This window comes from Carassius gibelio, chromosome B22, assembly GCF_023724105.1.
Source record: "Carassius gibelio isolate Cgi1373 ecotype wild population from Czech Republic chromosome B22, carGib1.2-hapl.c, whole genome shotgun sequence".
In the NCBI taxonomy this organism is placed as follows: Eukaryota; Metazoa; Chordata; class Actinopteri; order Cypriniformes; family Cyprinidae; genus Carassius; species Carassius gibelio.
The window spans coordinates 23,788,758-23,812,396 of NC_068417.1; the positions used below are offsets into that span (position 1 = coordinate 23,788,758).

The following is a 23,639-nucleotide window of genomic DNA, read 5'->3' on the forward strand; positions in this document are numbered from 1 at the left end:
AGTCCTGCTGAAGAGATTTACACTTCAAAGGACAACGAGAGAGAGCAAGGGACAGAGAGAGATAGAGAGAGCACTGGGTGGGGGCACTTAGAATGACAGAAGCCAAGAGAACAAGTGCTGAAAGACACCGACTGCACAAGGGATACTAGGAATTGGAACGCCGAGCACAAGGTGCGAACATACAGTACAAAGAAAAGAAAAAAGAGAGAATGCGAAGAACTACGAAAAATAACTGGAATCTGTTTAAAGGGAGAGTTCAAGTTCTGTCACCATGTACTCACCCTCGGTGCTAAGTGGGTTTGAACGTGGTAAAAAAATGTATAGATATTAATCTTTACCATACTGTCACTCTTGCTACTCAGAATCAAAGCATTAGCATCACTGTCTCTGAATACAAAAGCTAACCAGCAGTACTAACAAGCGATCTGAAAATATACCGTATTTTCTGGACTATAAGTCGCACTTTTTTTCATAGTTTGGCTGGTCCTGCGACTTATAGTCAGGTGCGACTTATCAAAATTAATTTGACATGAACCGAGAGAAATTAACTAAGAAAAAACATTACCGTCTCCAGCCGCAAGAGGGTGCTCTATGCTGCTCAGTGCTCCTGTAGTCTACACTGAAGACGTAGAGCGCCCTCTCACGGCTGTAGACGGTAATGTTTTCTCTTGGTTCTTGGGTCGAAATAAATGCGACTTATAGTCCAGTGCGACTTATATATGTTTTTTTTTTTTCTCATCGTGACGTATTTTTGGACTGATGCGACTTATACTCAGGTGCGACTTATAGTCCGAAAAATACGGTATTTTTCTTTGTAGTAGTTTCGAATGTGGCAATGACGACATGGACTGTTGGCTGAAACGTCTGATGCATACGAAAAACAAAATCAGAAATGCTTCAGGAGTTTCTACGTCATCATCTGATTGGTTAGATTCTACTGGATTTCTGGAAAATGCACGTGTTGTGTATTTTAACATTCAACAACATAAGATGAAATCTGCCATGTTTACAACTGTGACAGTGAGAGCTTATTAGGATCAACGAAACACTGGATTTTCAAAAGTATGTGAAATATGTCAAGTTCACAGGATAGGCTCTTTAAAATTTGTCCAAGAGTTTACTCACCAGTCTGTTATTGTGGGGATATATCCACGCCCTTAAACATGACGCAGCACAAAACAAAATGTGATTGGTTGCTTCACCTGTCAATAATATTCTGGTAGACATGATTAACCAAATTAGTTTGATCATTTTTGACAATTGTCTATCACAGTTACATGCCGTTGGCACGCAAGCAGCAGCAAAAGAGAAGTCATTTCGCTAAATGTGCATGTGCATGCACATGTGAAGGCAGTTTTCATAGAGTATTATTTTTTACACTTTATAGGCCAAAATGCCCATCTTTGCAAGGATCCTCGTAAACACTATTATTTAGGTCTTATGCGAAAGCAAACAGATGAGAAAGAAAACATGTAACAGTATATTAGATCCAGGTAGCTCTTAAAGTGACAGCAGTCTATTATTCCGGCTTTCTGTCATTCATGTAAATCAAACAACAAATGAGACAAAAACTCTCACTGCTCTTGACTAAATCACTTATGTAACTTTATTAAGAAAACTATATCTATTTAATTTACACAGCAGTGTTTTATACATTTGATTACTTTATACAATGTAGCATTTATTTTATTTGTTCTACTGTATTTTTTGTCCTATTGCTTGTAGTAAGCTTCTTATTCTTATTTAATAGCTGACTGCTTAATTGTCTTCAGTCAGCTTGAGATTTTTTTTTAATTTAGGCTAGCATTAGTTTTTATATATATATATATATATATATATATATATATATATATATATATATATATACACTGACACTGGTAACAAGAATTTTTACATTTCTACAGCATCAAAATTGTTGATAACCTTATTTAAAGCAAATATATATATATATATATATATATATATATATATATATATATATATATATATATCATTAACGTGAAATAAAACAACTCCTATCATGATATAAGATTTTGGTCATACTGCCCTCCTCAACTTCTCACCCTGACAGCAATGAGCAAAAAAACAAACAAACAAAAAAAACAATTCACACACCTTAGCAACCACCCTACAATGTCCTAGCAACACTCACCCTCATCAACCCCACTGAAATGAGCTATAACCAGTATAAACCCTACCCAGCACCCATTAAAAACACCCTAACAACCTCAAACACTAATAAACAATCCAAACGCCATAGCAACCACCTAGAAACAACCTAGCAACCGCCATACACTCTAGTATCTCTGTGACACATTTTAGACAAGCAAACATCAATCACATCGTAAAAATCAAACACGTTTTAGAAGTCTAATAAGATTGAAAATAAAGTGTTTACTGAATGTTTTCTTTTAGAAAATCAAAAACACTATAAAGTTTCTGTCAAGGAAGCAGCCCTGAATTAGTAGAGAAAATGTTCCCTTGTCGAAGCCTGAAAGTATGGGAACAAGATGAAGGCCCGTGTGCTAACGATCCATTGCTGTGTCATTCCTCCACTCTTTGTTTCTGCTTCACTTTTATTTCTTTCATCCTTCCCTTTTTCAGTTCGCTGCTTCTTTGCAGTGCAGTTCTGCCTCTCTTTCCTTCTTTCTGAGTCCTTAGAGATTTAGGAGCTTTTGATCAGATTTGTTACAGACCTTTCCTGTCGTTGTCTCACTTTTCCCACCCTCTCTTTTTCTCTGATTCCACGGACACTCCTTGCTCCTTATGTTATTTCTTTTTCCTCCCGTCTCTCTTTCGTTTCTATTATGCCTGTTCTCCTATTGGTCTTGTGTTTTTATTTCCTGCACCCCTTTTCACCAAAGATACTGATGAAATTATTGCATGCATTGTTTCATGTGTGTCTCTCTGTCTTTCCCGAGGAATGGATGAAGCACTAGAGAGCAAATTTGCTCTTTTTTTGGGAGCCAATAACTATAGAGAATAAAGATTGCAATCATTAAGTAATAAGAAACTCATAATGGGCCCTATCTTGCACCCAGCGCAATTGACTTTGTACACCGACGCATGTGTCATTCCTATTTTGCACCTGCGCAAAGCGCACTTTTCCCTCCACAGAAGCACGTCGCTAAACTAGTGAATGAACTTGCGCTCCCTGGGCGGTTCAGCGCAAAAAAGGAGGCGTGTTCCGGCGCAAACAATCCCTGATGCTATTTTGCTGTTCCATTAAACAATTGCGCCACTGACCAGAAAAAAACCTAGTCTAAAGTCAGTGGCGCGTTGCGCGTTGTTCATTATGCTATTTTAAGGGCGCATGCTTGACCATAGTGTATAGCGTGCACAACGCGCATACACTTTGCTCATGTAATCTACACAGATGCAACAGTTATTTTTGCAAATCATAAATTGTTACACTAAAAAAATATTAACACTTGAGATGACGGAAATCATTGTGGTGTGACACGAAGATGTGAAAAAATAGGCATAAATCTAGCTTACAAATTATTGAGGCTAATTGTAGTAATTAAGGATCAGACATGTTTGAGGTCATATATGTATATAAGGACATCTGACAAATTGGTTTGTCCGTCAAGAACCAGGAAAAAAAATCGATGAAACAATTGTGGCTATTTCCTCCCACGCCTGTTTAACCGACGCTATTTTGGGTGGGTTTCTCCCATCCCCATACAACACAACTTCTCTGTCTTTCACTGCTCTTACAAGAACATCAGTCTCCTCGGCTGTGAACCGCTCCTGGCGTGCGCCTGGTAAATACGCCATAATAATAGCAATCCATAATGGAACTTGCGCACCTGCTTTTAAAGGGAATGTTGGATGACGCTCTGATTGGTTTATTTCACGTTACGCCCAAACCACACCTATGAATAATGAAGCTACTTCAGACCAACCCATTTTAGATTTGCGCCGGGCGCAAGAGCCATTTATCCCGCCGGGAAAATAGCAACAGCGCCGAGACCCGCCCACAAACTAAATTGCGCTTCGCGCTTTGACACTTGCGTTTCAGATCATTAAAATAGGGCCCAATGAATCCAATCTACTTTTAAAAATCTGAAATGATAGAAAAAACAAAATACTTGTTTTTTTTATTACACACACACACACACAGTGTAAGTGTATTTACTACTCAAATACTATTTATCAAACATTAAAATGTATTAATTTTCATTAAAAGTATTTTTTTTAATTGACATGGTTATATATAATATTTAATAAATACAATAAAGTACAAAAAACATACGAAATTATAAAGAAAATAAGACTGCTGTCATAAAAGCTTCAAAAAAAGCTTTAAAAAAATTGAAAACAAATAAATACAATAATTGCAAATAAAATATTAAAGTATATGTTTAATCACATTTTGCACACATAGGGACAAAATGCATTTTTGCTTTGAAAAGCAGTGGGTAAGTAGTTCATAAATTTTTTCAGTAAAACTGGAAGAGTACATAAACACTACACAATGGTGTGTGGTCTTGTTGCTTTATAATGAGTCCATGCAGGCTTATCTCTCACTGTGTGAGGCGGTGTGTGCGTCAACCCACCATTTTCTATGCATCAGCAGAGTGGAAGGAGTGCGATGTAAGGAGCCTTGCTCTTTCCTTCCTCGTCTTATCTATCGCTCCCTCTCCCCTCCTTCTAGTCGTGACTGGCACAGCTCCAGCCACCTACCCTCCCAAGAACCACTCTTTCACTGAGAGGCAGGGACAGAGACGAGGCGCATAAAGGTCTAAACAAGCACCAGGCTACATATTCAACAGATTCAAAGATGTGAAACATTGCTAAGAGGTTGCTATTTCTTAGCTCAGGACAGTTATGACTCATTTAACAGGGTCATATCATATTTTCCATGGTCCTTCTGGGATAAAAAGAACTTGAGGTACTATAAACATTCTGGAACTTGCAGTCCAAAAAGAGCATTTCTTGACTTAACTAAGCCAAAAATAAGTATCAGATGTACAGTGGCCCAGTTGAGCACAACCCAACGAAATCGCTACAACACAATGCATGCAGCTAATTTTGTTGTTTTGTGCCAATTCGCTGGGTTATAGCTTGTTTTCATTGTGCTGTGGCTTTTTTTTTCTGTGGTGTTGTGGCTTTTCTGTTGTGTTCTGGTAACTTTGTTTGGTGTTGTGGCTAATTTCATTGTGTTGTGGCTTACTTTCTTTCTGCTCTGTTAATTCCCTGTTGAAAAAAATAACATTTTGTTTGTATGTTTTGATGCTTGGATGCTAGTTAATGCTGGCCCTTTTCTGGTTTTTGCTGGTCCTTTGCTGGTTTATGCTGGTCATGTGCTGACAAAGGACTAGCATAAACCAGCAAAAGGACCATCATAAACCAGCAAAAGGACCATCATAAACCAGCAAAAGGACCAGCATAAACCAGCAAAAGGACCAGCATAAACCAGCAAAAGGACCAGCATAAACCAGCAAAGGACCAGCATTAAATCCAAATCCAAACATATGATATGTTTTTCAGCAGGGTTTTGTGGTGCTGTGGCTTGTTTCCATTGTGTTGCAACTTGTTTCCATTGTTTTGTGCTAATTTTGTTGTATTATGACTTTTTTTTCCATTGTTTTGTGCTAATTTTGTTGTGTTATGACTTTTTTTCCACTGTTTTGTGCTAATTTTGTTGTGTTATGACTTTTTTTTTCCATTGTTTTGTGCTAATTTTGTTGTGTTATGACTTTTTTTCCACTGTTTTGTGCTAATTTTGTTGTGTTATGACTTTTTTCCATTGTGTTGTAGTTTGTTTCCATTGTTTGTGCTAATTTATTTGTGTTGTGTCTTGTTTCTGTTGTTTTGTGGCTTGTTTCTGTTGTCTTGTGCTAAATTTCATTGTGTTGCGAAGCAAAATTTAAGCAAAATACACCGACTCTGATCTGAGATTTTCTTGTGTGGTGCACCACTGGGCCACCGCAATGATGCCTATTTTAAACAACACAAAGAAAATCAAAACAAAAAGCTGCAGTAAGGTTTTTAAATACGTATCATTGCCGTTCCTGGGCTGGGTGTAGCACCTACAGCTCTGCATATTCTTCTGAGGGATCATAATGTTATTAGCGTATGGTTGAAATACATTTTTAACACGGTTCCTGATAATATTTTTTTTATTATTATTAAAGCTGTATTTAACAGTTTGTGCCGCACATTTTGGTATAAACTATCTATGTCTGTTCTTTGGCTTTGCATAGAGGCTGTAACAAAAGCTGTTCTGCAGCTGCAAAAACAGATAGTTTAATTCTGAGAGACAAAGAGAGGGGGGAAATGGTGGTGAAAAACAGAAATAGGACTGTGATTGGCACAAATATAATAAAAACACTAAATTAAATACTTTTTGTGAAATGTTATTTTACATGCAGCCAAAAGTATAGGTCTATTAAAACATAAAATGAAATAAAAATAAAGGGGATAGCATAAGCATAGCTCAAAAGGATTGATTAAATACTGTGTTTTCTGAACTAGCCTACATCTAACCATCTCTAAAATACAGCCACTTCATTTGTGCCATTTGGGAGTTGCAATTTATTCTGCTTCATTTTTCTTTCACTATGTATTTTGCAAGGGATTCCCAATTACACCCAAATGAGGCCGATCCTGAAATGATCATGAATCAGATATATATATGCATTTTGATAAAAAATACCACTATTGAGAATCTAGAAGACCAGGGAGACCAGAAAACAAGGATTCGGCGGGTTTGCAAAAACACACACGGTGGCTGAACTTGCCTGTGTTATTTTAATAGACTCTACCATGGGTCACTGTTGTAATGAGCGCACTGTAGAATGAAACAAGAATGTAATGTTCAAGCTTTCCATTATAGCCATTCATCTCGTTAACTGTCTCGTCAGCGCAGTCTAATTTAAGCAAAATACACCGACTCTGATCACCATGTTGCTTGGTAACTAAAACGGTGCCCTTGCAGATTGCCTCTATAAAAATAATCATTAGCTTTGACCTGCGATGAAGCGTAACGGATAGAAAGAAGAGATGGCAAACAAAACTGGCATTAGTATAATCAGAATTTATCAAGGATTTTTGACATTCTAGATACTTCAATTTTCTCCTGCTCACCAAGCCTGCATTTATTTGATCCAATATACTGCAAAAACAGTAAATATTTGTATTAAAAAAAAATATATATATATATATATATATATATTTACAAAAAATTAATGAATATATTTCAAAAAAGTAATTTATTCCTTTGATTTCAAAGTTGATTTTTTTTAGCAGCATTACTTCAACTCACATTATCCTTCAGAAATAATTATAATAATCTGATTTGCTGCTCAAAAAACTAATTATTTTTATTATTTTGAAAACAGCTGAGTATTTTTGTTTTCTTTGATGAATAAACAATATAACATTATATATGTTGTATATAACATATAACATTATAACATTCGTAACATTATAAATATGTTTATCATTAACATTATAAATGTGGATCATGTGTCACTGAAGGCTGGAGTAATGATGCTGAAAATTAAGCTTTGATCACAGGAATAAATTATATAAAAATATATATTCAAATAGAAAGCAGTTATTTTAAACAGTAAAAATATTTCACAATATTACTGCTTTTGCTGTGCTTTGGTTTAAATAAATGCAGGTTTGGTGAGCAGAAGAGTCTTCTTTTAAAACATAAAAAATCTTAATGTTCAAAAAAGTTTCACTAGAAGTGTGTGTTTGTGTGTACACATACATACACACACATATTGACACACACATACATATGTGTATATACACACACACACACACACACACACACACACACACACACACACACATATATATATATATATATATATATATATATATATATATATATATATATATATATAATTTAATAATTTAGTTTCACTAGAATAATTTAAAAAATGATTAATTTGTATGAATTTTCAAAAAAAAAAATATACAAAATACAGATATGTTTATATCTTTGAATTGCTATTTTATTTTATATTAATATTTCAGTTGTATATATACATATTTTATATATACTAATTTGTAGCAGAAAAGACTGAAAATGCTTACAATAAATGTATGCTTGTTTATGATGCTAGTTTGCATAAAGCTGAAGTCAACTTTGTTGCGTCGCCAACTGCCACTGCACCTTGCCAATGCTCCCTGAAAATGATTGACTTGCAGTTGCTTTGTCACTGAAAATGGCTATAACTGTAAGAAATAAAAAATAAAAAAATAAAAAAGTCAGTACACCTACATAATTATGCATATATTTAAGGGGTGAAATTGAATCGTGTCTGAGTGCTCATAAAAACAGCAACATACCAGCTTGCAGTCTGTGCGCGATGAACCGAATCTGAACTGCTGTACCGGCGGCAGACAGCCGTTATTCCGCATCCAGTCAAGCATTTCCACGCCCTCTGGTTTAACATGATTATGCACTGCATAAAATGGAACAAATCTCGCTGTCTGGCTGACAAGCCCTGCTCGACGTATCATAAACCTGCATTGTTGCATTCATTAACCGCAGCTTGTTATGTGATGTGGAAGAAATCTGCAGGGAGAACAGGCAAAAGATTTTGTCTTATTAAGCAGTGGTTGGATATCCAGCTGCGCAGTTTTAAGACCACTACAATAACTGTAAAGAGGCCTGACCGTGGAGAACTGCTGGCAACTGCAGAATGAACCTGCCACCTACTGAACCACTAGCAATTAAGCTCCGATGAAAGCCGGGAAGTCCTTTGTTCTTAGAGATTGCATGTAGCTTCATTCAAGTATTTTTAATTAATTTCTTACAATTCCTTAAAAAAAAAGTTATGAGTCAATTGTGGAAATATACAAAAGTACAGAGCTATAAAACTAATGTGTAATGCATATCAAAATCTTTTGTCCAACCAGAGCACATTACTATGGAGATATCTGAGGAGGAAGAGACTTACAATTCATCTAAATATAAAAAAAAACTGCTGAAAATGTACTCATTCTCAGGCCAATCCGAGATGTAGATGAGTTTGTTTCTTCATCAGAACAGATTTGGAGAAATGTAGCATTACATCACTTGCTCACCAATGGATCCTCTTGCAGTAAATGGGTGCCGTCAGAATGAGACTCCAAACAGCTGATCACAACATCACAATAATCCACAAAAAATCCACACCACTCCAGTCCCATCAATTTATGACAAAAATCGGTGTGTTTTTAAGGTGTAACTTCTAAATGTTGCTTCCAACTAAAATATGAGTCGATGATAATGCTGTCTACTGTAGAAAAAAAAAGTCCATCCGTGTTGTCCTCTCACATCAGAATCAATAAACATATTTGTTTAGAACAGTTCGAGGCTGTTTTCTCTTGTAAACTGTGCTTGATCTGTGCATATGTCTCTCCTGATTCAGGCTAGATGACTTTTTCACTGAAGAAAGCAACATTATGGATATACTGTAGGACTCGTATTTAAGCCAGGTTTAATGTTAAAAACATCGAAATGATTGATTTGACAGGAGAAGTTCCATGGGTGAGCAAGTTATGTAATTCTAAATTTCTCCAAATCTACTCTGATGAAGAAACTATACAAAAATGTATATTATTTAGAATCATTTTTTTTTATTTCTGTCAGATTTAAAAAATGTTGTCCCCAAAATGTATCTTAAGTAAACCCTCAGATGTAACGAAGATTAGCCTCATAGCAGCTTTGTTTCTCAATCTCCTTTAAAAAAAAAAAAAAAACTAAAGCCCCTCATTAAATTTATTCCACAGGATTTAGAACAGTGTGAGAAAGATAGAGAAGAAAATAACCAATGTGTGTGTGTGTGTGTGTGTGTGTATTTGAATTTAGGTGTGTAACTGCTGATGTGTGCGTGTATGAGATTAGGAGGTAATCAGGCATGGTCCAGGTTTAGCCACAAGACGAGTAATTGGTCCCAGCCGTATCAAATGTCACACACATACACACTACATTCAACACAGATGAAGGCGTTTCAGATCATCACCTGACCCCACTGCCCACTTCCTGAGTAGGGTTGCCACCCATCCCTTAAAATACGGAATCGTCCCATATTTGAGAATAAAATAGCGCGTCCCGTTTTGAATCAATACGGGGTTTGTCCCGTATTTTTGGAGTCTTCAATGCAGCATCTCATGCAGATCATCCCACCGGCATTCTGTGAAGGCTCGTCCTATTCTGCCCCTGATTGGGCAATACTCGCTGCCATCGTTGGATTGATTGGTTTGTTTCAGCTTCACAGCCAATCAGAGTCAGAGAAGGGCGGGTCTCTTGGCAGAGAGCGATTTGAAAGAATGGCGGAGGCTGCTCCAGATACCCCCCTCCCCCCCAGGCATCCCTTATGTTTCTGTATTGAAGGTGGCAACCGTAATCCTGAGGCTAACCTGAGAAAGTCACCTGCACATGAAACAACTTATAAATCATGACCGAGAGCTAGATATTGTGACTTGGTAATGCTGTAGTAATCAAAAAAATCAAGATAACCAGCTTAAACATGTTAGCAAGTATCATCATAAACTTGATGCTAGCGATGCAAAATATGCTAGTGTAAGTTTGTGGCCATAAACTGAAAAGTTATTCTAATTAATAGGTTTTCAAACTTCTAATAAGTAGTATAAATGGCTCTCAAACAAATGGATAATCTGAACCCTGCGATTATAAGAACAAAATATTCTTCAAAAAGCCAGTGGCAAGGTTTCAATACGGCGATAACAACAGCTAGCAGTCTCCTCGCTGGGTTAAATGCTCTTCACCCATGACAGAGTCACCCTGAGCTAATCATTGTGATTCAGCTTGAAAGGAACAGGAATAAAGAATAAATCAGATCACAAATGGTGTGCCCCAGTCCTGAAATACTTTCATTATTACTCAGCGGTCCTTAGCGAAAAATAGCAATGCTTTTCTCATTTATGTCCACACTGAAGCAATCATCCTACTCCGACGGGAGGTTATTCTCTCAGGACGATTTTCCAACATATCCTATTTCTCCACAAACAGCTATAAAACTGCAGAAAGGCGATACGGTCCAATCTTAGTGTACTTAGTGTACACATTGATGAACAATCAACTATGCTATAACTGCTAATTAGGTATGTGTAAACAAACTCTGTGAAACTTGCTTCAGTTACACAGGATCAGAGGGAAGTAGACAGTAGAAGAGATGCTACAAACTTAGTTTTCAGTAGCATTGCTGAACATTTTTCAAAACTAAGGAGATTTAGCTGTAATAAGCTACTAGACACAGGTTAGCAAGACAAAGTGCTAAACTGCAATTTTCTGTCACAATGTATTGTGGTAACAGTATTAGCAAAACAGCCTTAGGTAATAATAAAACACACTCTCTTAAAATGTTTCTAAAAATGGATAGAAACTGTTTGTTTTAGCAGAAAGACAAGAAACATTAGTCGAGAGTTTGTGCTGATTACTGACCAATTATCAAAGTGCTGTATCACAATTTACTAGCATAGTAGGGCTGCACGATAAACCACATGGGATTTGTCATGAGCATCTTGTCAGTAAAGCCGGTTCTGTGATTAGTAGTAAATCTCCAGCACATGCGTTCAGATGGAGTGCCTTTTAATACACAGAGCAGTAGATCACTGACAAGCTACGCAATATCGCGTTCATAATTGAATGTGATTCATCTGCGATTATGAACGCAATATTGCATAGCTTGTCAGCGAACTACGGGCTCTGTTTATTAAAGGCTGCTCCATCTGAACACACGTGATGGAGATTTACTACTAATCAGAGAACTGGCTTTAGTGACGATTTTTCCATGACAATCACATGTGATTTTTTGCGCAGAACTATATCATAGTATATTACGCCAACAGCATTAGCCAAACAACCTGAGGAAATAATCAAACACACTCTCCTAAAATTGCATGGCTTTAACAACTGCTTGTTTTAAAGTAAACAGACCAAAAACATCAATGCCATGGCACTGCAATTTTCTGTCACAATTTATTGCGGTAACAGCATTAGCCAAACTACCTGAGGTAATCATCAAACAAACTCTCCTTAAATGTCTCTTAAAATGCAATAAATGGCTATAACAATGGTTTGTTTTAGTGGTGATGGACAAGAAATGTCAATACCAAAAGTTTATGCCGTCTGGCGTTAGCTATTATAGAGCAAAATAGGTTTGTGCGAACAACATTAGCCAAAAAATATCAAACTCTCCTAAAATGTCTTCTAACAATGCAATAAATGGCTAAAAACAAAACAAAACTTTTGGAAATAATGCTGTTTGGTGTTAGCTACTATTGGCTGAAGTAATATTAAAGAATGGAGATTTGTCCATCAGTTTTTAATTAGCTGCCATAAACTGATGAGTATCATCGCATATTGCAGCTAATGTAGCCAACTGTTTTTAAAGTTTAGCTTGATTGTAGCTTAACAACTTACGTAGTATAGCTTGAAAAGCTACAGTTTTAAAGTAGTTTCTCCAACACTGGATAAAGCTAAGCATTTACTCCATGCCCTGTTCCTAAGAAGGAAATGTAAGCATTTAGACCTCATTGACTTTTGTGAAATACCCCATTCTTCTGGCTCCCTGCCTGTCTGTCCGCATTAATGAAGAAAGAGAGCAGAAGAGCACACTGGGATAGCTTTTGGAGGATCAGGCCCTTAGGTACATTTGGGGACTTTTTTTGCCAGTTTGTGTCTCCTGATCCCACTAGTGCCCATTACTGAGTGAGGATGACAACAACAGACTTCTCTTTTTGGGTGCAAGAGATCATCTATCATCACATTTTACAACAGAGGTACTCACATACACACTTAAACACCAAGATACACACACACACACACACACACACACACTTGGTTCTCATGACACAGCCCATTACGTGTGACCTTTTTCATAAAATGCCTCCTCCGGGAGCTTTTCACTCAAGACAAGATGCTTCAGGACCAGGTCCATATGCCATATCCTCCTAGTACCCGAGGTTTCTATTCATTCGGTGAGCCTTTAATTAGTTGGTTGGGTCACTCCTCCCTTGTTGCTAATGTTAAATTAGTCGTCTGTTCGGTGATAACCTATAAAAGTAAGTCGTAAGGGAGCAAAACGTATATCAATTAACGCCTCACTCCCTACCTTTCACCTTTTCTTCCTCTCCCTGTGGAGTGAAGAGAGAGGTGGATACGCATGCTAATTATTCAGTGTAATGATCGCTCGCTCTAGTTAAGAAGCAAACATGCTCAGCATAATTGATGGCTTGACCGAAGAGGTGACGGGTGCATTTCACAACGACAAATGGTCGATACTCCTTTGAGGACAAATGACAAGAAAATACAGTGCAATGGTATTTAGAGGTATTGTATTATTTACTGCATGATGTACATCATTTACTCATGTGATGACCTGATAACAAGGAAAGATAGAAAAAGGTGAAAATATAGATGTCAAAAAAATGTAAATAAAAATTCAGGTATATAACAAACCAACATTTAGTTGAAAAAATGAGGCAGAAATAAACTGATACGGTTTTATTTTTAAATTTGATATTTCTGTGAGCATGATAAATATTATGCAGGCTCCAATTCTGTTTTTCCCCTTGTGTTTTTATAAACTACAATTATAACAACTATTATTATTGCTAATATTGTTATTATTACTGATCATATAGCATTTAGGTTTCAAAACTTTGCATAAATAATAATAATAATAATGAAAATGAATAGCAGTTGTTAATAGTAATAATAGTTATTTTTTTTAATAAACATTTCCATTGTTATTTGTATTAGTAGTAGTAGTAGTAGTAGTAGTAGCATCACTAATTATTAGTAGGATTTAGATCTAACAAAAACAAATTACTACTAGTAGTGTTATTATTGACCACTTAAAATGTAAGAAAAATGTGCATTATTATTAATAATAATAAAAATACAATTTACAGTTAGTAACTTCAACTTATTATTATTATTATTTTTAACCATTTAGACAGTAAAAAAACTGCATTGTAATGAATATAATTACAAATAATTGATGAAAATGTATTTATTTGTAAACACTGGTTTATAATTCTCTCTCTGGTTAATGCCACGAAATGTGACCATTATAACAATGCCTTTGATGATTTATTTTATTTTATAATTTTTATTTATTTAGTTATTTATTTATATGTAAAAAAAAAAAAAAAAAAATTGGGGGGGGGGGGGTATTTTTTTCATCAGTTTGCCATAAGTGTTGCCGTTTTAAGACAGCTTATGGAAAAAGTCAACAACAACAAAATAATAATAATAATAATAAAGAAACGACCTTGCCTTTAGTCCAAATCCCCTGTATTTTATTACAAGTTAGGTCACAATTCTCATGAATAAAACATAAAAAATAAAGCGCTATTGAACTTTGTGATGCGGGGGGGTGGGGGTGAGGGGGACAAGCTTGCACAAAAATAATTTATTTGGAATAACAGCAAAATGAAATAATACTTTTTCTTCAAGCATCAAAATGCTTTTAAAATTCAGTTACTGTAGATGCTCAGGACTGGATGTCATATCTTCACCCCAGGCCTGAGGAGGAGGAAAAATGTTTTATTTCTATTTATTTATTTTTTTCTTCACAGCAGATGAGAAGTTGAGGGGAGAAGGGGAGGTTAAGGCCATGGGGAACTAATGATGAGAAATCAGCGTGCAATCTCACTGCCCTGAAATGACCAACTGATGAAAGCCGGAAGAAACATATAACATATAATCGAGACGAGGCGGCCACCCAACTCCTAACTTTTAATACTTAAATGCAATGCGGTATCTGTTCAGTCACTCGCACTTGTACACATTCTCTGATCTTGTAGAAGAAGTCACAATAATTACATTCTAAATATAATCATTATGTGAGCAGAACTTCACACATTTCAGACAAACTCTTTTGATCATCGGATCTCGTATGATCTAGTGCTTCTAACAAACTTTCAATGAGTAAGTGAGAGAAAACATCTCCATTACTAGCCAAGGGCTCAGACGTTATTATGATTGCAAGTTACAACCTTAAAGGGTTAGTTCACCCAAATAGCAAAATTATGTCATTAATACCTCACCCTCATGTTGTTCTAAACCCGTAAGAAACACAGTTTCTTTGGAACACAGTTTAAGATATTTTAGATTTAGTCCGAGAGCTCTCAGTCCCTCCATTGAAGCTGTGTGTACGGTCTACTGTCCATGTCCAGAAAAGTAAGAAAAAAATCATCAAAGTAGTCCATGTGACATCAGAGGGTCAGTAAGAATTTTTTGAAGCATCGAAAATACATTTTGGTCCAAAAATAGCAAAAACGACGTCTTTTTTTCAGAATTGTCTTCTCTTTCGTGTCTGTTGTGAGAGAGTTCAAAACAAAGCAGTTTGTCATATCCGGTTCGCGAACGAATCATTCCATGTAACCAGATCTTTTTGAACCAGTTCACCAAAATTGAATCGTTTTAAATGGTTTGCATCTCCAATATGCATTAATCCAAAAATGACTTAAGCTGTTAACTTTTTTAATGTGGCTGACACTCCCTCGGAGTTAAAACAAACAAATATCCCGGAGTAATTTATGTACTCAAACAGTATCTGACTGAACTGCTGTGAGGAGAGAACTGAAGATGAACACCGAACCGACCCAGATAACGAACAATAGACTGACTAGTAAACATGGGTTTGGGGTGTTTACGGGTTTGGAACAACATGAGGGTAAGTTATTGATGACATAATTTTGCTATTTGGGTGAACTATCCCTTTAATGCAAGCTACAGTCTTGTTCAAAAACTTTTTATCATGTTTGCTTTTGTATTGTGGTGAGGATATAATGTTGTTCTAAAATTAAGCTAATTATAACCTCCAGGAGATCTGGGATTACCTATCTCTCAGATCCAGCACACTTTTCTACACATTTGAGAGTTAAACAAGGATGTAACTGCCTACAATAACACATTAACCTGCCCAAAAAACAAAGTAGAACACAGTGCCTCCATGCCCTATAAGCCTGACTTCATCTATTTAAATATTGAATCTTGTGTTCTCGTTGTTCTCGAAATAAGTCATCATCAACTGATGGAGTTCTATTCTAATACTCTGCTTTTATATACTGATGTTTACATTATATAGAAAATAATTGTAGAAATCAGTACATAAATAACTATTATCAAATTTTCAGATCATACACCTATACCGTATTTTTCGGAATAAGTCGCACCTGAGTATAAGATGAGGAAAAAAACATATACAAGTCGCAATGGACTATAAGTCGCATTTATTTAGAACCAAGAGAAAACATTACCGTCTACAGCCGCGAGAGGGCGCTCTATGTCTTCAGTGTAGACTACAGGAGCACTGAGCAACATTAGAGCGCCCTCTCCTGGCTCTAGACGGTAATGTTTTCTCGGTTCATTTCTCTTGGTTGATGTCAAATTAATTTTGATAAATAAGTCGCACCTGACTATAAGTCGCAGGACCAGCCAAACTATGTAAAAAAGTGCGACTTATAGTCTGGAAAATACGGTACTCAGTTTGCTGACAAAAAAGTTGAGATAGTCTGGGTTGTGCATTGGTGTGAGGAAATAAATAATCTTTGACCCAAGATTGGTGGGTAATCACAGTCCAGTATTAGTTCATGAGGAGGAAGTTGAGCAGGTAACAACTTATAAGTATTTAGGTATTGACTTTGATTCTCAGCTGCAGTGGAGTCATCAAGTGGACTATGTTTGTACACAAGCTAGTCAGCATTAATCTATAACGTGTTTTACGATATGGTTTGGCAATTTGACTGTTAAACTTAGATCACAACTTCAAAATGTGGTTAGAAGAGCTGGAAATATAATTGGTATGTTGTCCTCACTTTCTCTTCAGGACATTTTTAAGAGGTCTGTTAGGAAGCTTAAAATGATTGGTGACCCAAGCCTTATTCTACAGAAGGAGTATGAGCTGATGCCTTCAGGCAGGAGATATAGAGCACCAAAGTGTAAGATGAATACGTGCAAATTTTATCTTATCACATTGTCTATCAAATTTTTGGGGTATAGTGATGGATAACATGTAATGTTGGTGTATTATTAGAATAATGTAGGAGTGGTTTTGGAACTTTTGGAATGTTTTTTATCCTCATAACGTAAGCAACAAAATCACAGCATACCTCAATTCTCACAAAGATCCGTTCCGAGTCCTGATGTCCTTCAGAGTTCATTCAGGTATCCTGGCATGACTGGCATTCACAAGAACGCAAGTCCATTCGTTGCATTCTTGAAATTGAGGAACAGCCTTTCTCTGACTACAGTATTTCTTCCCACATTCACCTGCTTTTATGGCCCCAGTCCATGTTCCTTTTTCCTCACCTCCATCTTTTCATTTGAATCACCTGCCCTTTCGCTCTTTATCATCCTTTCCCTCCTCTCATTTCCTCTCCCATTCAACTACCTTTCATCCACCTGACTCATTCTTTTACTCCCCCACCGTTCGCTCCCATTCACTCCAGTAATATTTCTTTCTCATACCTTCTCTTTCTTTTTTGAAACCTTTTGTAATTCCAGCAGTGCGACCAGACAGCTGATGAGAACAAAGCCTAGACCACCCACCAACTGATCAAACCAGCCTGAAAATAGCCCCCTTAACCCCCCACCGCAGGAAAAAAACCGTGCCACTCCACAGCTGCATTGTTGAAGCATGCCGTGCCGTCTGTCTCATTATGGTTTTGATGTGCCGCCATTGTGATTATTATCTCCTCCTGTTCTGGCCTCTTTATTGCGCCTGTTTTTTGAGAGTATCGTCACTATTTTGTTATATTTTCACAGTCTTTCTTAGTCACAGACAAAAACAGACGCAAACACATACTGAGAGAAATATGACCAGGACTTTGTGGGGGGGTGCCAGTCACACTGGTGAGTGTGCCAGTCGTGACTAGCAGAAGCGAGAGAAAGCCAATTATAGAGTGATACTAATACAGTCCAGGATGACGTTATACCCTCAGCACAATGTGATTTACACATGTTCCGAGAAAAACATCCGTTACTGTTCCTGGAACAATACCTTTCCTTCCTCTCACCCTAACTCAACCCCTAAAATCCAATGACTGGCCGGCAATTGGATTATTGTTATGTCCTATTTGTGTTAATGACCGTAAAGGGGTTAGTTCATCGCTATTTGCTCATTATGTTATTACAAATCAGTGCTATTGCCATTAATGAAAACCTAATGAGAACACTGACATTACCTGATCTATCTATCTATCTATACAATAGATAGGGAAGTCGTGGCCTAGTGGTTAGAGGGTTGTGGGTTCAAGTCTCGGGCTGGCTATACCACGACTTAGGTGCCCTTGAGCAAGACACTGAACCCCCAACTGTTCCCTGGGTGCTGCAGCATAAATGGCTGCCCGCTGCTCCGGGTGTGTGTTCACGGTTTGTGTAAAAAAATTAAATAAAAATCTTTAAACACTATAAGTTCCATATGATTTGTGCCATGTATTCTTATAACAACATACAAAACTGAAAAATGTAATTAATGAAATCTTTTCCTATAGCCTACACTTAATTTGTGGACTACAAAAAGCTGTTCTGGGACGGGTTTATGCAATTACTAATGATCTTCACAGTGGGGTAGAGGAGCAACTGACCCCACATCAGTCTTCAATTCTACAATTCCCCCTTAAATAAAAGTGACAGTGCAGGGATCAGAGTGCTGGGTAATGTGGTCTCTGCTTGTGGTCATCAAAAGCACAGCTGTAATTTACAGCGACTGTTTACAAAGTCAAGCAGAATTCAAGAGGTCGAGTGGCATCTTCAGCTCAGACCCATCTGGTCATTAATCACTTTGAGTTGATTTCGCTCCAACCAAGAAGAATTACTGAGAGCAGCAGGACAACAGTCACGTGTAAGCCACAGATGTCTGAGATGTATTCTACCCCACAGCTGCCACAGAGTCAACTGGATTGGTTTTTAACCATGTTCTGCATTGCTGTTATACAAAATTGTGCTATTTTTGCAGCCTCAGACAGCCCATTCACAGAATAAATATATGTGTTATTATTTAACTGTCTGCGTATATGCTTTTGTTTAAATATGGGACAAAATACAGCTTGTATCAAAAAAAAGTTCTCTGCATTCATTGAACTGGTTGTAAAAGACATGACTGATTCAAGGCAAAAATAGCAATCATTAAACTCACACAGACACAGGGTTCCTAGTAAAGATGAAAAAGCAGGTCAGTTTATACGTTAATAACCAAACTGGATGCAAGGTAATTGCGAGTAATTCAAATGCATTTACTATGGTTTCAAATGCACATCGTGTCTAAGCTAGCTGTGAATAAAAATTGCTGTTTTCAATGCGCAGGCTATTAAACATATGAGGGAAAAAGGTTACTATTCCCTTTAGATGGGAGAGTGAAAGAGACAGAGAGAGGGAAAGAGACTGATGTGTTTCCCCTGAGAAAGCAATGATTTAGAAAAGCCTTCAATTTGAAGCAAGGGGGAAAAAAAAGATATGCAACATTGAGCCAGGAAACACGCAAACGTTCCCACAGTGAGCGATTTGCTCAAGCACATGACAGGTAAGGATATATTACGTTGAACTTGTACTTAAGTGGAAGGCTGGTCAGATTTTCCATCCTTTCTGCTTCCTGTCTCCTCGTCTCTTCTCTCCCCCTCTATATCCTACGGCTCAGCAGAGGGAGAACTATAATATGCAGCATCACGTAGCAGCAGGCAAAAAAAAAAAAAATCCTGCAGGATTCAATAACAAGAAGCTAATAAGATTAGCACGACGCTAATGCAGATGAGCCACTGGGGTGGAGAAGCCACAGAAGATTTCCCCATCCCTGGAAACCAATAGAGGATGCCAATTTACACTGATCTGGCACCAGCCTTTTCCCTCACACCCCAACGTTGAGCAGCAATAGCAACTCTGGTGCTGTACAAGAAGGTGAAGTGCAGGCATTTGGCTCAAGCAGCGAGGTTAAAGGGGGGAAATGTAGGATGGACGTTTATTGAAGAGAGAGGTTTGCATACAATAGGGTTGCCAACATGCCTGACTGCTTTGCTGGAGAGGGGAACTAGCACCTGGCAACTAGTGCTGGCTAACCATTGACTAGAGAGAGATGGAATAGCTTAGCGTGGAATCCTAAGGGCCATGGGTGGAGCTCTGCCCGGTAACTCCCTCTCATTGGTCCCCAGACAGGTGTCTTAGCCAGTGATTGAACGGTCAATGGAAACATTCCACCAGAACTGGCAGGGTTCCACTCCATCGGGTTTGGCTCGGTTTCTCACACAACAAACAAATGAACAAACATAGCAGGAAATAACCCACTGCTCTCATTAACAAGTCTCAAAAGAGTTTCGGTTTTGAAGAACTGGGCAAGTCTATATCATGATAGTCAAATTGGTCTTTATTGCTAATAGGCGAAGAAGCCCTCGGTAAGACGACCAGGTAACAAATGCTGCCATGAGCCTAAGGAGTCAGGACAGAAGTAGGGAGAAGAAAGGAATTGGCCAATAACGCAATCCCATACATGCCTGAATTTATCTTGGATAACCCAACGCACACACAAAGTCCTAAACAGTCTGTCCGAAAGCCCCTTATCTTCGGCGGAGCTGCCGAAAAAATGAAACTAGCATGTATCAGCTGTTCCCAGCTTGCCAAGCAGTCTCTCTCATGCGGCAACACACACTCACGAGCACCTTATTGCACAAGAGGCAACATGTCACCAAGGCAATCTGGGGTGCCGACAAGTAGATTTAACAGGAGCACTGGTGTATGGAAGGAGATGAAGACGATACACAGTGAAGAGAAGACACTCATACACTCACAGTTACAGTGCTTTCCAAAAGGGCTAATAGATAAAATCTCTAAGAGCCTCTGTCAGCAAGTCATCACAGTTGAGTGTACGACCCTAAATCTTTACCCACTAGACCTCAATCCCTTGAGATGCTCCCTGGGAGATAGGGGTTCTTAAAACTGTCTACCATGCAGTTTAAAATGAGATGGTGTAACCTAGTGGTTAGTCTCAGTGGGAGGCTCAGAGAATATGCAAAATGTAAAGAAAACTAGACTTTCTCGATCTGTTAAGATCTAATCTGATTGGCTGGATTTCTGCAACTTTTGTGAGTAAAGACACACAGGTTTTTCTTTTAGTCAGCTCTGAAACCAACTCATGTTTGCAAGGTACCAGGTTGATTCAACCAGTTTCTTCTGGAGAAAGAACTAATTGCTGGATTTGCCAAGGCTCACCAGATTACACAAAAGCAAATTAATTTGAGCTTGGTTGTTTTACATGTCAGCTAGGCTATCTCCCATCTCCAATTCTTGACTAGAATAAACAAAATGTGAACCAGATTTTGACAATCTCAGGCTAAAGCTGAGCTGGTAATTAAAAGGTTTCCAGTTTCTTGCATCCTTGCAAGCGTTGTTCTATCACTGTTGTGTCTTCAGCACACTCTGGTGCAAGGCACAATGATGATTGACAACTGAACAACACTTGCAAAGATGCAAGCAACAAACAACCATTTCGTTTTCAGTCCACTTTTTATTCTATGGTCCCTGTAGTAAGTGTACCTTCAGTGAGGATAAAAATCTGATCAGAATGTTTTTCTTTTCACCTCTTTTCTCTTGGCTCTTTCCTTAGGGACAAGGTGAATATATTTTCAGCATGCACAATCCAAGTTTTTGAAACGTGGACTGACTGACGGCTACCATACAATGATTGGCCCTTTGCTTCCGAACCCTCAAGAGAAGCTACAAACTCTGTCAAACAAAAGAAAATCCCTAGAAGCAACTGGAGCTGAAGACAAGCAAGCAAATAAATCCCGCCTTCTGGAACCACTGGGAATCGAGGCAAATGTGAAAAAGCACTATAACACATGAACAAATATTGGGTTTCTTATTTATGCGAAATGTATACCTCTGCTTTACGCACATACAAGCCATTATTGCAGCCATGGCAGCATAGGTTAATACCTACATTACTTACAGTGTGGATATATGATGTATATTAGTTTTTTGTTCTTGGTTTAACTGACGTTTCTATTGCCATTGTGCAGGCTGTCATTGGAACAAAAAGCACAATGGTTTTTAATGAACGTTATATAGCTGAAAAAGATTTTAACACATTTTCTCTTTATTAAAGGAGAACGGTTCATTGTAACACTACTTTATTACAGTGTGCTGAACACACTCAGCACCAACACACATACAGTGCACACAGACTTAAGTATAGTATCTTTCCCCCCATTGGCTAGCAGACTTTCTCGGTAGAACCACAGAGTCGGAACAGAAATCACAGCAGGAGAACAGCAGGGACTGTCCGGTGATTTCTGAGTAAGTGTGTTTTTGTATGTGTTGAGCATCAGACCAAAAGTTATCACATGACTGCCTGACAAATAGAGAGATAATGACAAAGAGAGAGATATGAGGCAATACAAGGTATTCTTATATAAAAGCAAACTGCACCTTTGGCTGGGACAATTACATGCTGGATAAAAAAAGTTTATGCTGGCACAGCTGGGTGCATTTATCAGTAGGTTTGAGAATCAAGAATTAATGATTTGAACTTTTTTTTTTTTAAAAGCTTTTGAACATAACACAAGTGGAACACTCTACTAAAGTACCCAAAATGAAATAACTTCTAACTATTACTTAAAAGTTATTGATTAAATCAGTACACATCCTGTGTGACCCTGTGGCTAAGTGGCTGAGCATTGCGTTAACAGCACAAAAGGTTGTGGGTTCAATTCCCAGGGAACACATGCTAGGAAAAAAATATTAGCCTGAATGCATTGGATAAAAGCATCTGCTAAATGTATAAACTTAATTAAATTTTACACACGTACGTAAGTTATTGAATCAGAAATACAGTATAATTAATAACAATTCCCAGTCCTACTTAAATCGTGCTTTATCATTTTAAGACTAAAATGATAAAGCACTATTTGCAATTACATTCAGAATAATATGCAGAGCTGTAGGTGCTCCACACAAGAACATCACAATATTTAGCACAACATTTGCATTATTATCATTAGTTCTGATGTTTAAGAGCAATAGCATTTTTTTTAGTTACAAGAGGTTTGTGGTATTTAAAAAGTTCTTACCTTTTCACTCTAATAAATCAGTATTCAAGGTTTAATTTGAATTCCATCATTATATGATATTTTGGATGGTTCTGGAGGCTTCTTGTTTCAATAGGACTCTGCTGCCACTTTTCAGATCCAAAGGTCAGGTATACCACTGTAACAAGCTTTGTTTACTTAGAGCTTCCCAACCAACCAGGGAAGACCCTGCTTTCAAGACACCCAAATCTTCTGTGAAAGTCCACTGGGGAAAAATGGAGGAAAAGAAAAATAAGACTTTGATTACATTTCAACAGAGTACATGCAATATTCCAAGCGATCACAATTGGTTATCATGCACACACAGACACTTCATTCTACGGCCTGAAGATTTGTCAACAGCATCAAATCATTTTATTTTATTTTTATCCTTAGCATAGAAGCTGTGATTTTCCAAGAGTACAAAAGCACACACAATCACGTCTGGCAGTAAACATAAAAAGATTTGAAATTTAGACCGAATTTGAGAACGAGAGATGCTTTCATCTTAATGAATACTTGATAAGTAAATGTAACATATGCAACTGAAAAAAAGCAAAGAGCTAGATTAAATTTAGTGTGGCGAAACTGGCCTG

General features: G+C 37.5%; 1 protein-coding gene across 1 annotated transcript in view; it reads right to left on the reverse strand.

Moving 5' to 3' along the window:
* The window catches only part of LOC127988081 (protein phosphatase 1 regulatory subunit 29-like), a 60,257-nt gene extending 37,027 nt beyond the window's left edge, over positions 1–23,230 (reverse strand). The window contains exons 1-2 of the mRNA XM_052590609.1: positions 23,047–23,230; positions 4,563–4,711 (exon numbers count right to left, since the gene is read on the reverse strand). The gene's annotated coding sequence lies outside the window, so the exon portion shown is untranslated. The remainder of the gene's footprint in view (positions 1–4,562; positions 4,712–23,046) is intronic.
* Between the last annotated feature and the right edge of the window lie 409 nt (positions 23,231–23,639).